Below are 24,107 nucleotides of genomic sequence, written 5' to 3'. Positions count from 1 at the left end.
TGGGGGTGGGTGGTGGGACAAACTGAGCCTGATCACCTGGCTCCCTGACTCAGAGTCTATTTTTTATTTTTTAAGTTGAATGATCCAGCATTCCAGTCGCTTGTTGAAAAGGCGCCGGGATCTCCCGTGCTGCGACTCACTGAGTCGGCTCAAACAGCGGTGCCTAGGCTCCTGGCGTTTTTTTTGCCTAGGAATCTCCTGGCCTGGCTCACTATTTCAGATGAATGGGCAACTCTGCTGTCTCAGGGCTCTGATTGCCAGCTAAGAGGGCTCCCAGACCAGTGGCTTTTGTATGAAGAACCGCCACCACAGGGTGTGGTCAAAGCAGCCACGCGGGCCAAATCAGCCTCGTGGGGGCCAAAACAGCCACACTGGCCAGAACAGTGGCACTGGCGACCCCTCTGCCTGGGTATCTCCTGGTCTGTGGGCAATAAAAATTCGTCTGGAAATGCGGCGTCCACTCACCCTCTGCACTTTCACTGGGAGCTGAAGTCCTGAGCTGTTCTTAGTCGGCCATCTTCCCAGCATTCCCAGATTTTTTTTTTAAGTTAATGTTTTAGTTTCATATCTCCTTATACAATAGGTGTACACTTATTGATAGAACATTTAGTAAATTCAATCACTGCAACTTGCTGTGCATAAACTTTGTACAGTTGATACAATATAAATAATTCCTCCCAATTTATCTTTCTAATAAAATACATTAATATGTTTACTTTTCATAAAGTGCATTAGATGACTAAATTTAGTGGTGTGTTCATATGAAATAGAGCTGAGCTGTACTATGGATCAGCAATGGACTGTCATCTTACCCACATATCAAGGGCTTCCAATTTTTATCTTCTCATTCAGTGTTCTTTTACCTACATTTTCTCTTTCCTTTTATGAATGTGGACAGCAGAGGAGAGAGGCAATGATAGTGACCAAGATGAGAGACTGCTCATCCTGAGCAATAATGTTCCCAACTACTAGAGCATTCACTCATTTTGATCACCATCATCATCTCATGGCCTGATCACCATTAAAGGGGAGCCACAGTCAACATCATTAAATCTGTAAGATTCATGGATTCATGTTAAATAGCTTGAATGCAAAGTCTCCTATAACTAATTTTTTAAAAATAACAGTGGATAACCATATTGTTTCTGGAGGTAGACCCAAATGACAAACAATCAAATGAAAAAGTGGGCAAAGGATGAAAACAGATGATTCACAGGAAATATTTCAATTCATAATAAATACAGAAAAGATGCTCAGTGTCACTAGTGGTCTGAGAAATCAAAACTAAAATATTAAAACAACAATTTTTGATTCATCCGACTAGTATTTTTTTTTAAACAGAGTCTTGTTCTGCAGTACAATGAATGGTCTTGGCTCACTGCAACCTCTGCCTTCTGGGTTCAAGTGATTCTCTTGCCTCAGCCTCCCTGGTAGCTGGGACTACAGGCACATACCACCATGCTTGACTGATTTTTCTATTTTTAGTGGAGATAGGGTTTCAACATGTTGACCAGGCTGGTCTTGAACTCCTCACATCAAGTGACCTACCCACCTTGGCTTCCCAAAGTGCTAAATTATAGGTGTAAGCCACCATGCTTGGCCTCAGACTAGCAAACATTTTAAAACATAAATGATACCCAGTTTGGGTGAGGGCATGGGAAAACGGGCTTTCTCATACATTACTGGAACTACAGATCAAAAGTTTAAAATGTTTATAGATTTTGCTCTAACAATTTAAACTTTAGAGATCTATTCAATAGAAAAATATTGACCCATATGCATGAACTGCATGTACAATCTGTACATTGAAACACTTTTAGCAATTTTAAAGCCTCAAAAATATAGAGAGAAACTCATTTTTGGAAGCCTATTATGTTTCTACAACATAATAGGAGAAAAAACAGCACATTGAACAGATTAAATAATTAAATTTGGGTTCCCAATTTAATTAATTAATTAATTAACTAATTAATTAATTTTTGAGATGGATTCTTGTTCTCGTAGCCCAGGCTAGAGTGCAATGTTGCAATCTTGGCTCACTGCAACCTCTACCTCCTGGGTTCAAATGATTCTCCTGCCTCAGCCTCCCCAGTAGCTGGAATTATAGGCACCTGCCACTCTACCCAGCTAATTTTTGCGTTTTTAGTAGAGATGGGGTTTCACCTTGTTGGTCAGGCTGGTCTCAAACTCCCAACCTCAGGAGGCCCACGTCAGCCTCCTAAAGTGCTAGGATTAGAGGCATGAACCACCACCCCCTACCAGTTCCTACTTATAAAATTGAAATATACAAAGACCACAAATTGGGTGCAGTGTATATTGCTCAGGTGATAGATGCACCAAAATCTCACAGATCACCAGCGAGGAAGTTAGTCACGTAAACAAACACCACCTGTTCCCAATAACCTATGGAAATACAAAAATTTAATTAAATAAATAAATAGAGTGTTTTGGGGAAAAATATAATTGAGATATATTAGGGAGTGTCATATGCAGGAATTTTGTTAAAAATGTTATTGTAATTTTCATTTCTTTTTTGAGACAGTGTCTCACTCTGTCACCCAGGCTGGAGTACAGTAGTGAGATCACAGCTCTCTGCAGCCTTGACCTCCTGGGTTCAAGCGATCCTCCCACCTCAGCCTCCTGAGTAGCTGATACTATAGGCACATGCCACCATGCCTGCCAACTAAAAATTTTTTTCCTTCTTATTTTTTTGTATAGAAACAAAGTCCCACTATGTTGACCAGGCTGGATTTTTGTTTTAAAATTTCATTTTAAAAATTCTTTGCTTCTTAAGCATTTATTTGCTAACTTCCAGGTGGCAAAAATATGGTGTTTAAAATTATTTCTGGGACATCTGGAAATTTTCCTGTAAGTTCTATAAATGTAGTTACATTTCTTTATTCCTCAGTTGTGACTAGTAAAAATATTTGCCAATGTTGTCAATCAAACTTCCATACCAGTGAGATGATGACATGTCCTCTTTCCAGGAAGGATAGGCAGGAGTTAGTCAGAAACTAAGTTATTTATTTTAAAAAGATATATTATACACCAATCTGGTGTCTGGATGCTCATTTCTATCCCAGGGATATTCAGATGAAAACAAAGTCCCTGTCTTCACAGTATAGGCACACAAATAATGGCCTACCTAAACGGTATCGATAGCATCACTCCTAAGGTATAAAGAGAGTCTCATCTCACCTATTCTTCTTTCTGTTAAAACCTCCTTGTTCCCTATTTGCACAAAATAGTCACAATGCTTAGTCTCTCCTGGGGCCACCAATCCCATCCATCGGTAAACAGGCCAAGAACGAGAAAGAGCTCCTTCAGTCCTGAAGAGCCAGTCCTGTTTCTATACAACTGTCTCTTGAGAGAGGGCTGGAGGACCGGCTTAGTTCCCAGGCGAATCCCCTATTGTTGCAGTCATCGTGTCTTGCTCCACCCCACTTATCATTGCTGAACGCTGGCCACTCAGCCTGGCTTGGAGCCGTATTCATCACCTGTAATGAAGACACAACTGTGGCTATGCCAGCTCTTCTAGCAGGGCAGAGGTTTTCAGGGTGGAGGAAACTGGGGAACGTCTCCGCAGTGTGACTCCTAGGTTGTAGCTGCACTTGGCCCTGTGGTAAACCATTTAATACCTGCTGCTAGGCTGCACATAGATGGTTCATTGAGGGAACATGCTCCTCCCCACTAAGTGTTAAGGAGAGCAGAGGGTGTTTCTTACTATGATGCCTAAGAACTGTGCTGGCTCCTCATATTCCTTCTTTTCTAGATTCTTTCAGGGGGCCATCTCCTGCAGGCACCAGTCCATCCTCTTTCTTTTTGACTCAGATCCTCACTGATTTCCTGTCATACAATGATTGGCATTTTCTCCCCTAGGGAACTACAGGAGCACGTTACATATCTAGCAGGGAAAAGGAATAGGAAGTAGAGACCTGCAGCTCAGCCATCATTTCTGGGCTGACCAACCCATCCCCGGCCCACATGGGAGGAACTGCCTCTGGGTAGAGGCTGCTGCTGAGGGTGTCACACACCCTGTACAAGAGTGTAGGGGTCTGAAGAATTGTGGTCTGAAAGCTTTGAGAAGTGTCAGAGACTTGAATTTATACTTGGTGTGCATTTTTCCTTTGTCAAGGGGAACCACTTGGGTGAATTTTTTAGTTACTCAAAATAAAAAGCGTTTGAAGAATTGATGACTGTGAATTTTTTTAGTTCAGTTAAAGACTGATTTTCTAGTTCAAGGGCGCTCTTAAACTGAGACCACAGGCATACTTAATTTTTACCAATTAAGCAAATTCAGGTTTTATTGCTATTCCTGCCACCCTTAAGCCTGAGGGAGAGGACTGGGAGGGCTACATGTGCTTGTATGTATGTGTGTGTTTTTGCTGTGAGGCTACAATTAGGCACTGGATCTGGTTATCTGGACTGGGAAGTAAAGAAAGAGCCTCCAGGCCTATCAGTAAAGACAAAGATCAGAGTGTATATTCTCATATGTCAAGCTGTCTCAGGGAGAGGTCCAGAAGGGATTTTAGATGGTTACCTGTGTGTCACTGACACAAGATTGAAACTAGTGCTCTGTATCTAAATTGCAGTATACCTTTGATAACCTTGGGCTTATACATTTTAGCTAATTTGTCAGACAATTTGATCACGAAAGGGAGAAGACCTCACAGTTGCCAGAGTTAGCAGAGAAAATAAAGAATACCCAGGCATATTTGAATTGCAGCTAAACAAAACAATGCTTTTAGTATAATTACATCTAAAATATAACATGGGTTATAGTTACAGCCTAAAAAACTTCATTGCTTATCTAAAATTTAAATTTTCCTGGGTGTTCTGAATGTCTATCTAGCAAATCCAGTCTCATTAGGTGGTAATATTTTATTTAAATTCAAGTCCCCCCGCAGAAGAATTTTCATGGTATTGGAAATGTAAGAGTTGGACCCACTCAGCACTCACTTCCAACGAGTTTTTCTCCTGACTTTCTTACTTTTAGTGTCTGGAAGGGTAAGCACTCAATTTTCTTGGACACCTTTTTGCAGAAGTAGCCAAGGGACTCAAAGACTGCCAATTAGTCTTAATAAGAAGTCTTCTAGGCAGACGCCTGAAATAAAAAGATAGCCCTTCTCAGGCTAGGCACAGTGGCTCACGGCTGTAACCCCAGCATTTGGTGAGGCTAAGGTGGGCAGATCACCCTGGATCAGGAATCTGAGACCTGCCTGGCCAACATGGTGAAACCCCTTCTCTACAAAAATAAAAATAAAACAATTAGGTGGGTATGATGGCAGGCACCTATAATCCCAGCTACTCAGGAGGCTGACTGAGGCAGGAGAATCACTTGAACCCAGGAGGCAAAGGCTGCAGTGAGCCATGATGGTGCCACAGCACTCCAGCCTGGGAGACAGAGAAAGACTCTATATCAAAAAAAAAAATAAATAAATAAAAATGGAAAAAAAAAGATAGACCTTCTCAGGAAAAAGCATTTTTGTTCTGTCTACTCTTTTCTTGCCTGTTATCCAAAAGCAGTGAGATTGTGCCACTGCACCCAAGCCTGGGCGACAGAGCGAGACTCTGTTTCAAAAATAATTAATTAATTAATTAATTAAAACAAATGCAATGACTGTAAGTTCAGCGTTCCTCATGGGATCACCAGGTGACAAGCGTAAGGACAAAGGTCTACACATTGATGGAGAGATCCTGAGTTCCAGATGATCACTGAGTCAAGCTACCTACACTAAACTACTCATCTCCAGACTTCTTATTGAACAGAAAATAACTCTTATCATTTATAGTTATTATATTTGAGTTTTTTTTTAATTTGTAGGTGACTTATGCCTACTGATACCTTTCAAAATGCCCACCAGTATAGAACTATTTAGTTTTACATAACTTAAAAAAAAATCAAGTTTTTGAAAGACAGAGTGGTCACAGGTAAAGTAATTCACTCTTACAAAGATGCTTTGGGAAAGAGAAAAGACAACAAAAGAAGTATGATGTCCTGATCAGATCTGAAAAAAGGCTTCATTTGTGCTTCTACGGATAGAGGGATAAAAACAGAAGTCTCTGTGAAATCATAAGAAAAGACCATCAGAAACAATAACATTGCATGAGAAACTTTGTTAAAATGTGTACATCAACAGAGCTGCTTCCAGGTGAAGTTGTGGACAGGATTAGAGAAGATGCTGTTCTTGGCACCTCTGTGAAATCACTTCTTGGCACTCAAAGTTGGTAGTGTGGGGAGTGGCCAGAGGCAGCCTCTCTGACATAAGCATTGGCCTTCTCACATTGGCACCACCAGGAGGAACAGAATGGGGATCTTGCTTCAAGCAACTAAAAAAACACAAGAATCAGAATAAAAGAGCAGATGAATATGAGTGAGGCTGACAGACTGGCTTGTGGGCATGCAGGAAATGTACCTTTGGAGGCTCCCTGTAATAACTGGGGGACATTTTGAAATGCTCTGAAATTCAGTTATTTCACAGGTGAAGGAACTTATCCATCGTGTTTGGTATTCTAAATTCATGAGTATTTTGGCATAGCCTTTTGGTGGGACAATATTCCTGTTGACCTAGGATTTTCAGCATTTAGCTGTACTCCTCAAACACTGAGATGTATGTGTACTGTGTGTTTACATTCTTTGAATAATTTTCCAAGTTGTATCATCAGCGTTTGATGGAATGTCTCCTTTTCCTTTTGCTTTGCTTCAGTTGTTGGTTGTTACACATCTGAGTTTTAAGGAAAGTCTCCTAATTGATCTTTACGCTTCTCTTCTGAAGCTTCTCAAACCCAAATCACCCTCTGCTGCCAGTATGTCAGTTCCATATATAAAAACATTCAATTGTTTCTTTTTTGTCTATTAGGTCCAAGTCAGATAATTTTTATAACATGTTGTTAGCTGTTTTACAAGCAGGTCTTCCAACATTTTCTAATGTGTGCCTTTGTATTCCATTATGTAAACCACTCCCTGAATACACCGTGTCCTTTGTTCCACAGGTACATTCTCTACTTACTGAAAGAAATGCCGTTTTTCTCTTCACCTGTTTCACTTACCTCTACCAAATCTTCAGGCACATTCCCAAAATGATTATCTTTAAAGTTTCCTCTGGGATCCTTGAGGGGGAATTAGTTATTACTCAATGCTGTGCTCCCATAATAATACTGTGCATCCCCATACTGAGCTCATCACTTACAATTATAATTATTTGATTCCATGTCTCGTCCATTATAGCATGAGCTTCTTGAAGGCAGCTAATCTGATGTTGACCTGTCTTTAAGACCAAATCCTAAATAGTAGGTGTTTAATAACTTTAATTATTCATATTAATGACTCAGCTTTTGAAAACGAACTCCTCACCAACTTCTGTTATTTCTACAGGCCAAGTATTTCTCAACATGCTTGGTTTCTCACCATCCCAACCACCACTCCTGTAGATTAGCACATCACCAGCTAGCTTCAGGATTATTTCATGGTCAGTATTTTGATTTTCCTTCCATCAGAAGTATTTTAAAAAGGGAAATTGTGTGAACAGATTTGTGGTTTCAGAAAAATAATCCTGGAAGCTGTGTAGAAATTGGATGGTGGCTGGTGAAGAATGGAGAAAGCAAACCAGTCCAATTTCCATAAAGCTGCCAGAGTCATTTTTCTAAAACCCACAGTTCTGCTCACACAACTTTCCTTTTTAAAACACTTCCTATGGAAAGTAATCAGCTAAGGATGTGCTTCGATGTATTTTTTCTGTCCCAGTTGTTGGCTGAGGTTGCTAAATTCACACAGAAAGGGAAAAATTCGTTTTACAACTGGAACCCAGTGTGGGGTTTTAGCTAACTGGCATTTTCATTGAGTCAGTAGAGGTGATCTAGGAAGAACACAATGCTCCCTTGCCTGCTGCCCCATCCCTGCACAAGACATCAGAGGAGGAAAACAGACTCCTTCATTATCAGGTACACTGAGTAAGATACCTATATATACAAAGTTCTTATTTTTTGAGCCAATAGCTAGGACCAGTAATCACTTAGCAGTCAGTCTTGCTGAACGAGGGGCAGCCTACTGAGCTAAACGGATCCAAATCAGGGCAGCTAGTAGAATACCTGGCCCCCACATCCAGCATGCCCTGGGAACAGCCTGCAAACCACTGGACTTTCCTTGGTTGAGGGACTCAGACTGCTAAGCTGATTTCACCTCCCATATTGTAACTGGGAGCTCTCCCAGGCCACTTTCCTCAGGAACCACCTACTTCATTGTAGGGAATCCAGCCTTTCAATGTATTCATCTCCAATATCCTTGGAGAGAAAATTGCCCCTTTTGGTGAGCTACCTGATAGTGAGCAATGGTCAGAAAACCGTACAGCAGATCTATACTACACGGGGAATTAAAGGTGCTCCACTGCTAACAGAACTGTGAGCCATTATTGGAGTTAGCATTATTTCAGCACTTTCTGTGTACCAAGTTAATTATCACAACTATTTCATGACTTTACTGCTATTATTATTTTTATTTTATGGCTGAAGAAACAGAAGGATACTATCCAGGTAGTGAGTAAAGAGCTGGAATTAAAACGCAGGCAGACTTACCAAATGGGCTGTATAATCTTGTTTTTTTTTTTTTTTTTTTTTTTGAACCCGCCTCCGGGGTTTAAGTGATTCTTTTGCCTCAGCCTCTTGAGTAGCTGCAATTACAGGCGCCCTCCACTATGGCTGGCTAACTTTTGTATTTTTAGTAGAGATGAGGTTTCACCATGTTGGCCAGGCTGGTCTCAAACTACTGGCCTCGGGTGATCCACCCACCTTGGCCTCCCAAAGTGCTGGGATGACAGGCTGTACAATCTTTCTGCTGGCAACTGCTTGTCTGTATTTATTACTATGATCATACAATGAAGACTCACTGGATATGTAACAGAAGTCAGAAATTGCAAGAGGGGATTGATTGGCACAGATAGATAAGTGTCTCCCACTGACACTGTAATGGAGGAGGTAGAAGAGAACTTGAAATGTCTATTGTTCAGTCTCAGTGGTAATTGAAAGATAATGGCATTAAAAATTGTATTGATTGGATCCAGGCTGACTTACAAAAGAAAACCAAGAAATAGAAATAAAGGACTCTGCAGAATCAAAAACACAAAAATAAATCCCTGAGAGGAATGAGGAAATAATGGAATGGGTATGGTTTCAACCAGAATTACTGATCTTAAATCCAACCTCAGAAATTATACTTGAGTGTGGAGTGAAAGAGTATTGAATTGCAAATTATGAGATGAAAGATAAGACATAGACAATAGATACATGAGACTTAGAAAGAAGGAAGGTTTGAGCAGAAAATTATTTTCTGCACTGAAAGACCATGTGAGACTTTTGCAATAAAAGGTTCAATAATGCTAGTCAGTAATATTTTTAAAAATCATATTTTTATAAATCTTTAGGGAAGTATTCTATCCAAACAAAAACTGTATTGTGATGAAAATTTTAAGACGGAAGAAAACAAATTATTAGGAAGGCTACAGGTTAATGAAATATTTATTTTATACATTTACTTATTAAATGTTTAATTTCTATAGGTTTTGGGGAAACAAGTGGTATTTAGTTACATGAGTAATATCTTTAGTGATGATTTGGGAGAATTTGGTGCATCTATCACCCAAGCAATACGCAATTTGTATTTTTTATTCCACATTCCCTCTCCCACCCATCCCCCTGCGGTCCCAAAGTCTACTGTATCATTCTTATGCCTTTACATCCTCATAACTTAGCTCCCACTTATAAGTAAGAACATGAGATATTTAGTGTTCCATTCCTGAGTTACTTCACTTAGAATAATATTCTCCAGTCCCATTCAGGTTGCTGCAAATGCCATTAATTCATTCCTTTTTATGGCTGAGTAGCATTCCATCATATATGTATACTACAATTTCTTTAAAGTCTGGGAAAAAAATTGGTACTTTGTAGAAGATATAATATATATTTATGAAAGTAACCTTGAAATAGAAATACATAATGAGAGAAAAATTAGCAAAAATCTGCTTTCAACATTTTTTTTTTTTTTTTTTTTTTTTTTTTGAGATGGAGTTTCACTTTTGTTACCCAGGCTGGAGTGCAATGGCGCGATCTCGGCTCACCACAACCTCCGCCTCCTGGGTTCAGGCAATTCTCCTGCCTCAGCCTCCTGAGTAGCTGGGATTACAGGTAAACGCCACCATGCCCAGCTAATTTTTTTGGATTTTTAGTAGAGATCGGGTTTCACCATGTTTACCAGGATGGTCTCGATCTCTGGACCTCGTGATCCACCCACCTCAGCCTCCCAAAGTGCTGGGATTACAGGCTTGAGCCACCGCGCCCGGCCTCAACATTTTTAACATAAGTCAGCGTGATGTGAGAGGAATATATGTGCAAAATTCTCTTAAGGGAAGTGAAGACCTGGTTATTTAATTTTATAATATTAATAAGTAAATGAGAATTCAAATAAATTACTAAGCCACTCTAATGCATGTACTGTTTCCTCTGCTGGGAATACTCCTACTAAGTGTATCCACATGGTCCATCCTCTTATGCAGGCATCCCCAAATTATGGCCCGCGGGCCACATGTGGCCCCCTGAGGCCCCCCCGCCACACTTCAGGAAGGGGCACCTCTTTCATTGGTGGTCAGTGAGAGGAGCACAGTATGTGGCGGCCCTCCAACGGTCTGAGGGAGAGTGACCTGGCCCCCTGTGTAAAAAGTTTGCGGATGCCTGCTCTTACGTATCAGTCTGCCTATATTTCTTTTCATCAGAAGAATCCTTCCTGCTCCCCCATTCAAAATTATACTTCTCATCACCCTTAGTGATTTCTTTACTGTCCCCCATGACACATATAATAGAATGTAAGTTCTCTGAAGGCAAGACTACTGGTTTTCCTCTCCGTTTTAACTCCAATGCTTACAAGAGTACCTAACACACATTAGACTCTTTATAAACCTGAATGAATAATATATAAAGTACTCTTATAAATCAATAAGAGCTAACAACCTCCCCAGCCCCACAAAATGACCACCACCATGAAAAGGGAATTCAGTAAATATTGTTATCTTAACCAATTATTCCAAAATGTAGGCTAAGACAATGAAAGACATTTTTATAGGACCGTGGTAAAGATTTTAAATATTGGTAATATTCTGTGTTAACAAGATGTGGAGAATGTAAAATATAAATTTGTAAAGTTTATTTTTTATGGGCTACCAATAATCTTTTAATCTAGAAAAATCTTGTAGGAATTTTTCCTATGAAAATATTTGTACAATTCTGTAAATATGTAGTTTTTTGAAAGTTTGTTACATATTAAGGTAAAAAATAAGCTATACTTATCTCCTTTTGTTTATGGGGATAAAACATAGGCAATAATATATAGCTCAAGATAAATGTTTTTTCTGGTACATAGGAAAAACTTACTTCTGGTTTTCTCTGGAAGGTGAAGTTGCATGATAATTTGTTTCCTTTTTTTTTTTTGCCTAAAAAAAAAAAAAAAAAAAAAAAAAAAAAAAAAAAAAGTATCCCCAGCAGGGCCTATGAGCAGGTGCAGGGAGGCTCTCTTTATTTATTTTATTTTTTTATTATTATTTTATTATATTTTAGGTTTTGGGGTACATTTGAAGAACATGCAAGATAGTTGCATAGGTACACACATGGCAGTGTGATTTGCTGCCTTCCTCCCCTTCACCTATATCTGGCATTTCTCCCCATGCTATTTCTCCCCAACTCCCCACCCTCCACTGTCCCTCCCCTATTTCCTGCCAACTGACCCCAGTGTGTAGTGCTCCCCTCCCTGTGTCCATGTGTTCTCATTGTTCAACACCCGCCTATGAGTGAGAACATTCGGTGTTTGATTTTCTGCTCTTGTGTCAGTTTGCTGAGAATGATGGTTTCCAGGTTCACCCATATCCCTACAAAGGACACGAACTCATCGTTTTTGATGGCTGCATAATATTCCATGGTATATATGTGCCACATTTTCTGTGCCCATCTATCATCGATGGGCATTTGGGTTGGTTCCAGGTCTTTGCTATTGTAAACTGTGCTGCAATGAACATTCATGTGCATGTGTCCTTATAGTAGAATGATTTATAATCCTTTGGATATATACCCAGTAATGGGATTGCTGGGTCAAATGGGATTTCTATTTCTAGGTCCTTGAGGAATCGCCACACTGTTTTCCACAATGGTTGAACTAATTTACACTCCCACCAACAGTGTAAAAGTGTTCCTATTTCTCCACATCCTCTCCAGCATCAGTTGTCTCTAGATTTTTTTAATGATCGCCATTCTAACTGACGTGAGATGGTATCTCAATGTAGTTTTGATTTGCATTTCTCTAATGACCAGTGATGATGAGCATTTTTTCATATGTTTGTTGGCCTCATGTATATCTTCTTTTGTAAAGTGTCTGTTCATATCCTTCGCTCACTTTTGAATGGGCTTTTTTGTTTTTTTTTTCTTGTAAATCTGTTTTAGTTCTTTGTAGATTCTGAATATCAGCCCTTTGTCAGATGGGTAGATTGCAAAAATTTTTTCCCATTCTGTTGGTTGCCAATTCACTCTAATGACTGTTTCTTTTGCTGTGCAGAAGCTGTGGAGTTTGATTAGGTCCCTTGTGTCTATTTTGGCTTTTGTTGCCAATGCTTTTGGTGTTTTGCTCATGAAGTCCTTGCCTACACCTATGTCCTGAATGGTTTTGCCTAGATTTTCTTTAAGGGTTTTTATGGTGTTAGGTCTTATGTTTAAGTCTTTAATCCATCTGGAGTTAATTTTGTTGTAAGGTGTCAGGAAGGGGTACAGTTTCTGCTTTCTGCACATGGCTAGCCAGTTTTCCCAACACCATTTATTAAACAGGGAATCCTTTCCCCATTGCTTGTTTTTGCCAGGTTTGTCAAAGATTGGATGGTTGTAGATATGTTGTGTTGCCTCTGAGGCTTCTGTTGTGTTCCATTGGTCTATATCTCTGTTTTGGTACCAGTACCATGCTGATTTGATTACTGTAGCTTTGTAGTATAGTTTGAAGTCCAGGAGTGTGATGCCTCCTGCTTTGTTCTTTTTGCTTAGAATTGACTTGGGTTTGCGGGCTTTCTTTGGGTTCCATATGAAGTTTAAGGTGGTTTTTTCCAGTTCTTTGAAGAAAGTCATTGGTAGCTTGATGGGGATAGTGTTGAATCTGTAAATTACTTTGGGCAGTATAGCCATTTTCACAATATTGATTCTTCCTAACCATGAACATAGAATGTTTCTCCATCTATTTCTGTCCTCTCTTATTTTGTTGAGCAGTGGCTTGTAGTTCTCTTTGAAGAGGTCCTTTACATTCCTTGTTAGCTGTATTCCTAGGTATTTTATTCTCTTTGTAGCATTGTGAATGGCAGCTCATTCTTGATTTGGCTCTCTTTAAGTCTGTTATTGGTGTATAGAAATGCTTGTGATTTTTGCACATTGATTTTGTATCCTGAGACTTTGCTGAAGTTGCTTATCAGTTTCAGGAGATTTGGGGCTGAGAAAATGGGGTCTTCTAGATATACAATCATGTCCTCTGCAAATAGAGACAATTTGGCTTTTTCCTTTCCTATTTGAATACCCTTTATTTCTTTTTCTTGCCTGATTGCTCTGGCTAGAACTTCCAGTACTATATTGAATAGGAGTGATGAGAGAGGGCATCCTTGTCTAGTGCCAGATTTCAAAGGGAATGCTTTCAGTTTTTGCCCATTCATTATGATACTGGCTGTTGGTTTGTCATAAATAGCTGTTATTATTTTGAGATACGTTCCATCAATACCTAGGTTATTGAGGGTTTTTAGCATAAAGGGCTGTTGAATTTTGTCAAAGGCCTTCTCTGCATCAATTGAGATAATCATGTGGTTTTTGTCTTTGGTTCTGTTTATGTGGTGAATTATGTTTATAGACTTGCATATGTTGAACCAGCCTCCCTGGGATGAAGCCTATCTGATGATGGCAGATAAGCTTTTTGATATGCTGTTGCTATTGGCTTGCCAGTATTTTATTGAAGATTTTTGCATCTATGTTCATCATGTGTATTGGTCTCAAGTTTTCTTTTCTTGTTGAGTCTCTGTCGGGTTTTGGTATCAGGATGATGTTGGTCTCATAAAATAATTTGGGAAGGATCCCCTCTTTTTGGATTATTTGGAATAGTTTCAGAAGGAATGGTACCAGCTCATTTTTGTATGTCTGGTAGAATTCGGCTGTGAACCCATTTTGACCTGGTTTTTTGTGGGGTGGTAGATTCTTAATAGCTGCCTCAACTTGAGGCCTTGTTATTGGTCTATTCAGGTTTTCGACTTCTTCCTGGTTTAGGCTTGGGAGGAGGCAAGTGTCCAGGAATTTATGCATTTCATCCAGGTTTACTAGTTTATGTGCATAGAGTTGTTTGTCATAATGTCTGATGATGGTTTCAATTTCTGTGGAATCTGTGGTGATATCCCCTTTATCGTTTTTTATTGCATCTATTTGGTTACTCTCTCTTTTCTTTTTTATTAATCTGGCTAGTGGTCTATTTTGCTGATCTTTTCGAAAAACCAGCTCCTGGATTTATTGATTTTTTGAAGGGTTTTTTGTGTCTCTGTCGCCTTCAGTTCTGCTCTGATCTTAGTTATTTCTTGTCTTCTGCTAGGTTTTGAGTTTTTTTGATCTTCCTCTTCTAGCTCTTTCAATTTTGATGATAGGGTGTCAATTTTCAATCTCTTCTTGCTTCTGATGTGGGCACTTATTGCTATATATTTTCCTCTAGAGACTGCTTTAAATGTGTCCCAGAGATTCTGGTATGTTGTCTTCATTCTCGTTGGTTTCGAAGAGCATCTTTATTTCTGCCTTCATTTCATTGTTTATCCAGTCAACATTCAAGAGCCAGTTGTTCAGTTTCCATGAAGCTGTGTTGTTCTGAGTTAGTCTCTGCCTTCTGAGTTCTAATTTGATTGAACTGTGGTCTGAGAGACTGTTAGATATGATTTCTGTTCTTTTGCATTTGCTGAGGAGTGATTTGCTTCCAATTACATGGTCAATTTTAGGGTAGGTGTGATATGGTTCTGAGAAGAATGTATATTCTGTGGATTTGGGGTGGAGAGTTCTGTAAATGTCTGTTACGTTTGCTTGTTCCAGGTCTGAGTTCAGGTCCTAGATATCCTTGTTAATTTTCTGTCTCGTTGATCTAATATTGACAGTAGAGTGTTAAAGTCTCCCACTATTATTGTGTGGGAGTCTAAGTCTCTTTGTAAGTCATTAAGAACTTGCTTTATGTATCTGGGTGCTCCTGTATTAGGTGCGTATATATTTAGGATCGTTAGCTCTTCTTGTTGCATTGATCCTTTTACCATTATGTAATGTCCTTCTTTGCCTCTTTTGATCTTTGTTGCTTTAAAGTCTATTTTATCAGAGACGAGAATTGCAACTCCTGCTTTTTTTTGCTCTCCCATTTACCTGGTAAATCTTCCTCCATCCCTTTATTTTGAGCCTTTGTGTATCCTTGCCTGTGAGATGGGTTTCCTGATATAGCACATTGATTGGCTTTGGCTTTTTATCCAATTTACCAGTCTGTGTCTTTTGATTGGGGTGTTTAGCCCATTTACATTTAAGGTTAATATTGCTATGTGTGAATTTGATCCTGCCATTTTGAGCTAGCTGGCTGTTTTGCCCATTAGTCGATGCAGATTCTTGATTGTGTTGATGCTCTTTACCATTTGGTATGTTTTTGGAGTTGCTGGTACTGGTTGTTCTTTTATATGTGTAGAGCCTCTTTCACAAGCTCTTGTACAGCAGGCCTGATGGTGATAAAATCTCTGAATACTTGCTCATTAGCAAAGGATTTTATTTTTCCTTCACTTATGAAGCTTAGCTTGGCTGGATATGAGATTCTGGTTTGAAAGTTCTTTTCTTTAAGGATGTTGAATATTGGCCCCCACTCTCTTCTGGCTTGTAGGGTTTCAGCTGAGAGATTTGCTGTGAGTCTGATGGGCTTCCCTTTGTGGGTAACCCAACCTTTCTCTCTGGCTGCCCTTAGCATTTTCTCCTTCATTTCAACCCTGGTAAATCTGATGATTACGTGCCTTGGGGTTGCTCTTCTTGAGGGAGTTCTCTGTATTTCCTGGACTTGAATATTGGCCTGCCTTGCTAGGTTGGGGAAGTTTTCCTGGGTAATATCCTGAAGAGTATTTTCCAGCTTGGATTCATTCTCTTCATCACATTCAGGTACACCTATCAAACGTAGATTAGGTCTTTTCACATAGGCCCATATTTCTTGGAGACTTTGTTCATTCCTTTTTACCCTGTTTACTCTAATCTTCCCTTCTTGTTTTATTTCATTGAGTTGATGATATTCGACCTCTGATATCCTTTCTTCTGCTTGGTCAATTTGGCTGTTGAAATTTATGCATGCTTCATGAGGTTCTCTTGTTGTTTTTCAGCTCCATCAATGCACTTATATGCCTCTCTATGTTGTCCATTCTCGTTAGCATTTCATAAAATCTTTTTTCAAAGTTCTTAATTTCTTTGCATTGGGTTAGAATATGTTCTTTTAGCTCACAGAAGTTTGTTATTACTCACGTTCTGAAGTCTGATTCTGTCATTTCGTCACACTCATTCTCCATCCAGCCTTGTTCCCTTGCTGTTGAGGAGTTGTCATCCCTTGTAGGAGGAGAGGTGTTCTGATTTTGGGTGTTTCATCCTTTTTGTGCTGGTTTCTTCCCATGTTTGTGGATTTATCCACCTGTTGTCTTTGTAGTTGCTGACTTTCGGATTGGGTCTCTGGGTGAACTTCCAGTTTGTGGATGATGAATTTCTTTCTGTTTCTTAGTTTTCCTTCTAACAGTCAGGCCCCTCTGCTGTAGGACTGCTGAGGTCCACTCCAGGCGCTGCTTGCCTGGGGGTTACCTGCAGCAGCTGCAGAATAATAAGGGTTGCTACTAGTTTCTTCTGCTATCTTTGTCTCAGAAGGATACCTGCCAAGTGTCAGTCCATTCTCTCCTTTATGAGGTGACTTTTTGGACATACGGGGATCAGGGAGCTGCTTGAGGAGACAGTCTGTCCTTTATAGGAGCTCAAGTGCTGAGCTGTGAGCTCCGTTGTTCATTCAGAGTTGCTGAGTAGGCGCATTTAGGTCTGCTGCAGCAGAACTCATAAACTCCTTTTTTTTTTTTTTTTTTTTTTTTTTGAGACGGAGTTTCACTCTTGTTACCCAGGCTGGAGTGCAATGGCGTGATCTCGGCTCACCGCAACCTCCGCCTCCTGGGTTCAGGCAATTCTCCTGCCTCAGCCTCCTGAGTAGCTGGGATTACAGGCACGAGCCACCATGCCCAGCTAATTTTTTGTATTTTTAGTAGAGACGGGGTTTCACCATGTTGACCAGGATGGTCTCGATCTCTCGACCTCGTGATCCACCCGCCTCGGCCTCCCAAAGTGCTGGGATTACAGGCTTGAGCCACCGCGCCCGGCACATAAACTCCTTTTTTTTTCCCCAGCTGCTCTGTCCCAGGGAGTTAGGGCTTTATTTATGAGTTTCCGTTGTACTGCTGTCTTTTTTTTTTCCAGGACTGCCCTGCCCAGTGAGGAGGCAGCCTAGTCACTGTCTGCCTGCAGAGGCTTTGCTAAGCTGCTATGGGCTCCACCCAGCTTCTGTGTGATCTTCCCTGCAGTCCTGTTTATATGGGTGTAGTTAGAACTGCCTCAGCAATGGTGGCCCACCTCTGTAATGGTGGACTCTCTCTGTAATGGTGGGTTGCCTCGGCAATGGCGGGCTGCCTCAGTGATGGTGGACTACCTCTGTAGTGGTGGAGTGTCTCGGTAATGGCAGACGGCCCTCCCCCACAGAGCTGGACTGTCCCGGGTTCACTGTGCTTGCTGCGAAACTCTCAACCCAGAGCATTTTCAATTGCTGTTTTGTGTGTGTGTTGGGGGGTGGGTCCAGCCAAGCCTGATTACCTTACCTGACTCCCTGACTCAGAGTCTTTTTTTTTCCTTTTTTTTTTTTAGTTGAAAGGTCAACTCTCTCCCAGGGGTTCCAGTCGCCTGTTGAAAAGGCACTGGGATCTGTGTGATTTCCCATGTGGCAACTCACTGCACCAGCTGAAACAGTGGCACTGAGATTTGTGGCAGGTTTTTTTGCCCAGGAGTCTCCTGGCCTGGCTCCCTGTTTCAGTTCCTTTATAAATCAGATGAATGGGCAATCTGCCTTCCCAGGTCTCCAATCGCCAGCTAAAAGGGCACCCGGATCAGTGTATTTTGTATGGAGAACTGCTGTGCCAGGGCGCCAGCAAAGCAGCTGTACCGGCCAAAACAGCCATGCTGGCCAAAACAGCCGTGCTGGCAACCCATGGGGCTCCTCCGCCTGGGAATCTCCTGGTCTATGGGCAATAAAAATCCATCTGGAAAGGTGGCATCCAGTCACCCTCTGCGCTCTCACTGGGAGCTGCAATCCTGAGCTGTTCCTAGTCGGCCATTTCGGGTCCTCTTTGTTTCCCATTTTTAAAGTAATTTTGTTATGTTTGAAATCTGACAATATTTAACATTCTATAATCAGTAGGAAAATATAAAAGATATAATTATACTATTTAAAAGAATTTATGAAGCAGTTTTCTCAGCTCTGAAGTCTTCTCCACAGAGGGTCTATTAGTCTTTTTGTTATTTTTAAAATCCTCCTGAGTTTGATGTGGTGGTATTTCTTTCAGGTTGTTTCATTTTATGTTCATAAGTGGGATTACTCTGCAGATTTTTTTTCTTGTACTATGCTGGTCCAGTTTGAGTTAATGCAGCTACATTTGTCTCATAAAATCAGCTCCTATCCAATCATACCGAGTGCTAGGCTCTATGTATGATCCAATGGCTTGAAATTATTTTATGAAAAGCGTCATCTTTTTTCACACCCCTGTGACTTTGTTCATGATCTTCTCTCTGCCTGGCAGGTCCTTAGCCATCTTCTTTCCTTTGTAAGTTTCAAATTATCTTTTGAGAGACAGGTTAAATGTCCTCTCTTCTATGAAGTCTTCTCTCCCTTCCCCCAGGAGGTTTCTTTTTCCCTCTGATCCTCATTATATAAATAATGTTACCAGCAACAGCATTCATCACATTGTAGTGTAATTATTTTCCTGCATGTTTGTTTCCCTGGTCTAAATGGAGACTATCTCTCATTCATATTTGTGTGTCTAGCCCCTGAGTGCAATGTCTGGCTCATCATAGCTTCTCAATCTCAATAGATATCACTTGAATAATACAAAGATACCCAGGACCACCTGAGAGTTTGAGTTAAAAGTAAAAGTTCACTATTTCCTTGCTCATCCTTTGAATGATTATTTAATTTTCCAGATTGATAAGGTCAGTGGTTACTGCATTATAATAGAGTGGGGTGGGGTTTAATGTCATCTCTCTTCAGCCCTCTTGTGCCAAGAGACCTAAAGAGGTTTTCCCGTTCCTCCTGGGACATGTTAAAATGTCCTTCACCTTTCACTTCTTCCTTGTTCTGTTCACTCTTGCTGTTCCTGGTTATTCATTCCTCGAGTTGCCCTTTTCTGTAGGCAAGGACACTTTATGATTCTTGGTTTCCAGACAATCTCATTGTGCATGTCTGCACTCGTTCCTGAAAACCAAACCCTACTCATATTCAACTAAGAAGCAATACATATATAAGCCACAATTGTATTGTGAAAATTGTCATAATTAATATGGGATCTGAAAAAGAACCTAATTTTTTCCTATTGAATGTTTCTGTTTCTTAACACCTTCACTGATTTTTACTGATTGTCTTGTTTTTTGCATTTCTGAATGATTTGTCTCATTCTTGGCTTCAACCATCCCACATTTCAACCTGAAAAGTAAGATTGCTAGCCTGAACCTGAACTGATATGTAAATATATCTGGGATCTTCAGAAGTACCTTTGTTGTTTATACGTCTACTAAATAAGACTGAAAAGTCGTTTTGTTACTCATCTAAGGAAAATTACTCATCTAAGGAAAATTTCCTGTAGAGGAAAACATAATGTGGGATTGAATATTTTTGTGCATACAAACCTAGAGATTAACCTGTAATCTTCTGGAGAGAAAAATCTTTGTCAGGAGAAAATGTTTTTATAGGATCTATGTGAGACACAGGGCAACATAAAAGCTGCTTTGCACCTGGGATACCACACAGCACAGTGTGGGCAGCAGGGGCCTCTGGAAAAGAACCACCTCTTTGGCACCTCCTGTGTTTCCTCCATTGAGAGTGCCAGGAGCCAGCACCCTTGGCATAAACATTACCTCAAACATCTTTATATTATTTATTTCTTTGCTAAAAGATGATGCTTAGTACAGTTATTATGGAAAACAGTATGAAGAATCCTCAAAAAATTAAAAATAGAAGTACCATATGATCCCACAATACCACTTCTGGGTTTATATCCAAGGGAAATAAAATCACTATTTGAAGAGATATCCACACTCTCATGTTCATTCCAACATTATTCACAATAGCCAAGATATGGAAACAAGCTATCCTTTTTATATACATATATGAACACACATACATTATATGTATCTCATATATATATATATATACACACACATATATATATACACACATATATATATACACACATATATATATATATACATATATACCACATTTTATTCATTCCAATGTCAGTTGAAACAGAAATAGATTTTAAAATGTGGTTTGTGTGTGTATATATATTCTTTTGTATATTCATATGTACACGTGTGTGTGTGTATATATATGTATACACAAAATAGTATTCACTCTTAGAAAAGAAGGAAATTCTGCCATTTTCAACAACACAGATGAACAAGGAGGACATTATACCAAGTAAAATAAGCCAGAAAGTGTGAAAGTCATGTTGCATGCAGAAAGACATACTGCATGATCTCGCTTACATGTCAAATCTGAAAAACAAGTTGAACTCAGAAACAAGGAGTAGTCTGGTGGTTACCAGAGGCTGCGTGTTGGAGGAAAAGGAAAGATTTTGGTGAAAGGGTGCAAACCCTCAGTTATAAGATGAATAAGTACTGGAGGCCTAATGTACAGCATGATGATCGTAATTAACAATCATGTCTTGTATACTTGAAATTTGCTGAAAGAGTAAATTGCACATGTTCTCACCACACATACACAAAAACTATGTAAGGTGATGGATACATTAATCAGCTTGGTTATGGTAATTATTTCACAATGTATCCATATATCACAACATCATATTGTGCACCATAAATATATGCAATTTTTATTTGTCAGTCAAACCTCAGTAAAGCTGGGAACAATGATGCCTATTCATTGTGAAAATAATACAACATACAAAAAAGCTTAATAAGAAAATAGTCCCTCACAAGTTCATGACACAGATGTAGCTACTTATGTCATTATTTTAATTTTATATGTAGTTTTTGTCTGTCTGTTGAATATTACAGAACCACTTTTTAGAGATTTACTCCAAGCCTTATGCTCTCTTTACCCTTCTTCTTAGTGTCTCCCAACCTCCACCCCGGGTAGCATGACTCAAACTGTCTTGTCCCTCAATTGCTCTCAGTTCTCTCATTCTCCTATCAAAAAATACATAATAATTTAGTTAACCTACTTGTATATGTATATGTCTTCCTTTTATAGATTGGAAGCGCTTTTGATACAAGTACGTAAACCAGTGTCTGGTTCATTTTAAAATTTTATTGAATTAGTTGAATAAATACATGAATAAATAATTATTTAAGCCACAAGATAAACATCTCTTTGTAAGTACTGTATTAATAGCTTGCTGTCATATGGATGTAACATAAGTAATTTATTGTTCCCTATTGCTGGAATACTGTTATTATATAAAATTACTATTATAAATACCATTGGCAGGATATATTTTTGTGTGAAAGTTTATATCTCACTACATTTTTCTGATTGTACAGTACATGAGGAATTGCTGGATTAAGAGGCATAAGTATTATCCATGACAGAATTGTTTTCCAAAAAGTCTGTATAACTTTACATCTCCAGCCATTCATGAGCTTTAGTTTTGCCTCATTCTGGCCAACACTGAGTTTTACATATTTAAATGGGTATGCAAGATGTTTTTCTTTAAACATTTACATGTTAATTTAATTAAAATTTAACATATGTAACACATTTATATATTATTTAATCACATATACATATATGGTAAGAAAAACTATTATGTCACTTAAAATTTCATCTGAGACTGCATTTTTGAGCCACCAAATCTTACAAAGTAATTTTTTTTTCACAAATCATATCAAGTTTGAAGGTGGCATCATTGAGCACAATCAAATCATAGATGTGCATGTGTATTAGTCTGGTCTCATGCTGCTAGTAAAGACATACCTGAGACTGAGTAATTCATAAAGGAAAAAGGTTTAATTGACTCACAGTTCTACATGGCTGGGGGCCTCACAATAATGGCAGAAGGAAAGGAAGAGCAAAGTCACATCTTGTATAATGTTAGGCAAAAGAGCTTGTGCAGGGGAATTTCCATGAATGAAACCATCAGATCTGGTGAGACTTACTCACTACCATGAGAACATTATGGTAGAAACTACCCCCACAATTTGATTATCTCCACTTGGCCCCGTCCTTGACACATGGGGATTATCACAAGTCAAGGTGAGATTTGGGTGGGGGCACAGTGAAACCATATCTGCTTGTGTGTGTGTATGTGTGTGCGTTAGTATAAATGATACTATAAAGAATATTGTTGAGTTCCTGATACGTGCAAATATGCACATTATTACTAACAAACTAGATAAAGAGCAAAACACAACTGAGTTATACATTGTAATCCAATGTCCATGACCCCTGTTTCTTTCCTGCTTCTCCCTAGGCTGTGCAGCAAACTACACAGTACAATTGCCCTTACTTCTATCTAGAGATGAATATTTACCCGTGTTATATAGTTACCCGTGTTTGGTCATTTTGTTTATTTTTCAGGTCTGGTTTGGTAAGTTATTATGATTTGATGGCTCTTTAGTGTTTCTGAAGCATATTTTCTCCCTGCTGTTTAGAGAATACTCATTTTTTCTTCCTGCTTGATTACCACGGTGGAACTCTTGTATTTGGAAAAGCAATGGTTTAAATTTAATTTTGTTTTAGTTAGCAAAAATGAAACAATTCCTCCATAACATTGAGCATTAGTCTTTTTCTTAAAAGTTGTGGATTGTCATTAACTGACAAATATTTTGCTGCCAAGATCTTGCAAGTACTGTGTTTTCTGTCTGATGCCAAACACCCTCTTTAAATGCTAATGAACAAAGTATGGCATGCATTCTGCTCTTGATAGATTATGCCTATACCTTCTGTGGTCAACAGAAGGGGAATTCCCGGCCCATATGATTTCCATTCTGGCACACTCATCTCCTTAGTACTTACAAGTCAGTTAGCATTTAGATGTATTATTCAGTCTTATTCTTAGATTGAACAGAACAGCCACAGCTTAGCTGCTTCCACTAAACCTGAAGAAACAATTATGTGAGGGAATTTTCCCTTACGTTCCCCCCACTCGACCCAAGTGAATACAGGAAGCATTCAATTGTACATCTAAACTTATTTGTGCTAAACCTAAGTAATAGAGCTACAGAAAGCCTTGATCACACTGACTGGTTTGGCCTTTCCTCCACAGGCATTTTGAAGTCATCAAAGAGTTTCTAGCTAATGAGGAAATCTGATTTGGGGAAAGATTTGGCAGAGAGGAGGATAGTGAAGAGCATGACGCAAAAGCAATTAGTAGGCTTTTGCAGTAATGCTGGTCTGTACTAAAATAGTATGATATTGATACATGAACTAGGAAAGGGCTTGGGGAAGTTGTAATGTGGCAACAGAGTGGCCCATAGGCTTCAGGGCTAGCCTATTCTGAGTTTGAGTCAAGGCTTCACCCCATATAGCTGTGTTGATGTTATGTTTAAACCTCCTTAAATCCCTGTTTTATCAAGTTTATCACCTGTCAAATGGTTGTAATGATTGATAGGACTTGAGATTCAAAATTGTTATAAAGATTATATGAGATAATGAGCTCAAACTTAGAACATAGTGCCTAGCTAGCACATGGTATGTGTTCAAAATCTGTATTTGTTTTCTGTTGCTGGATAACAAATTACCGCTAATTTAGCAGCTA

The sequence above is a fragment of the Saimiri boliviensis genome, chromosome 16, assembly GCF_048565385.1.
Source record: "Saimiri boliviensis isolate mSaiBol1 chromosome 16, mSaiBol1.pri, whole genome shotgun sequence".
Taxonomy (NCBI): Eukaryota; Metazoa; Chordata; class Mammalia; order Primates; family Cebidae; genus Saimiri; species Saimiri boliviensis.
Note: the sequence above shows the minus strand (reverse complement) of the source record.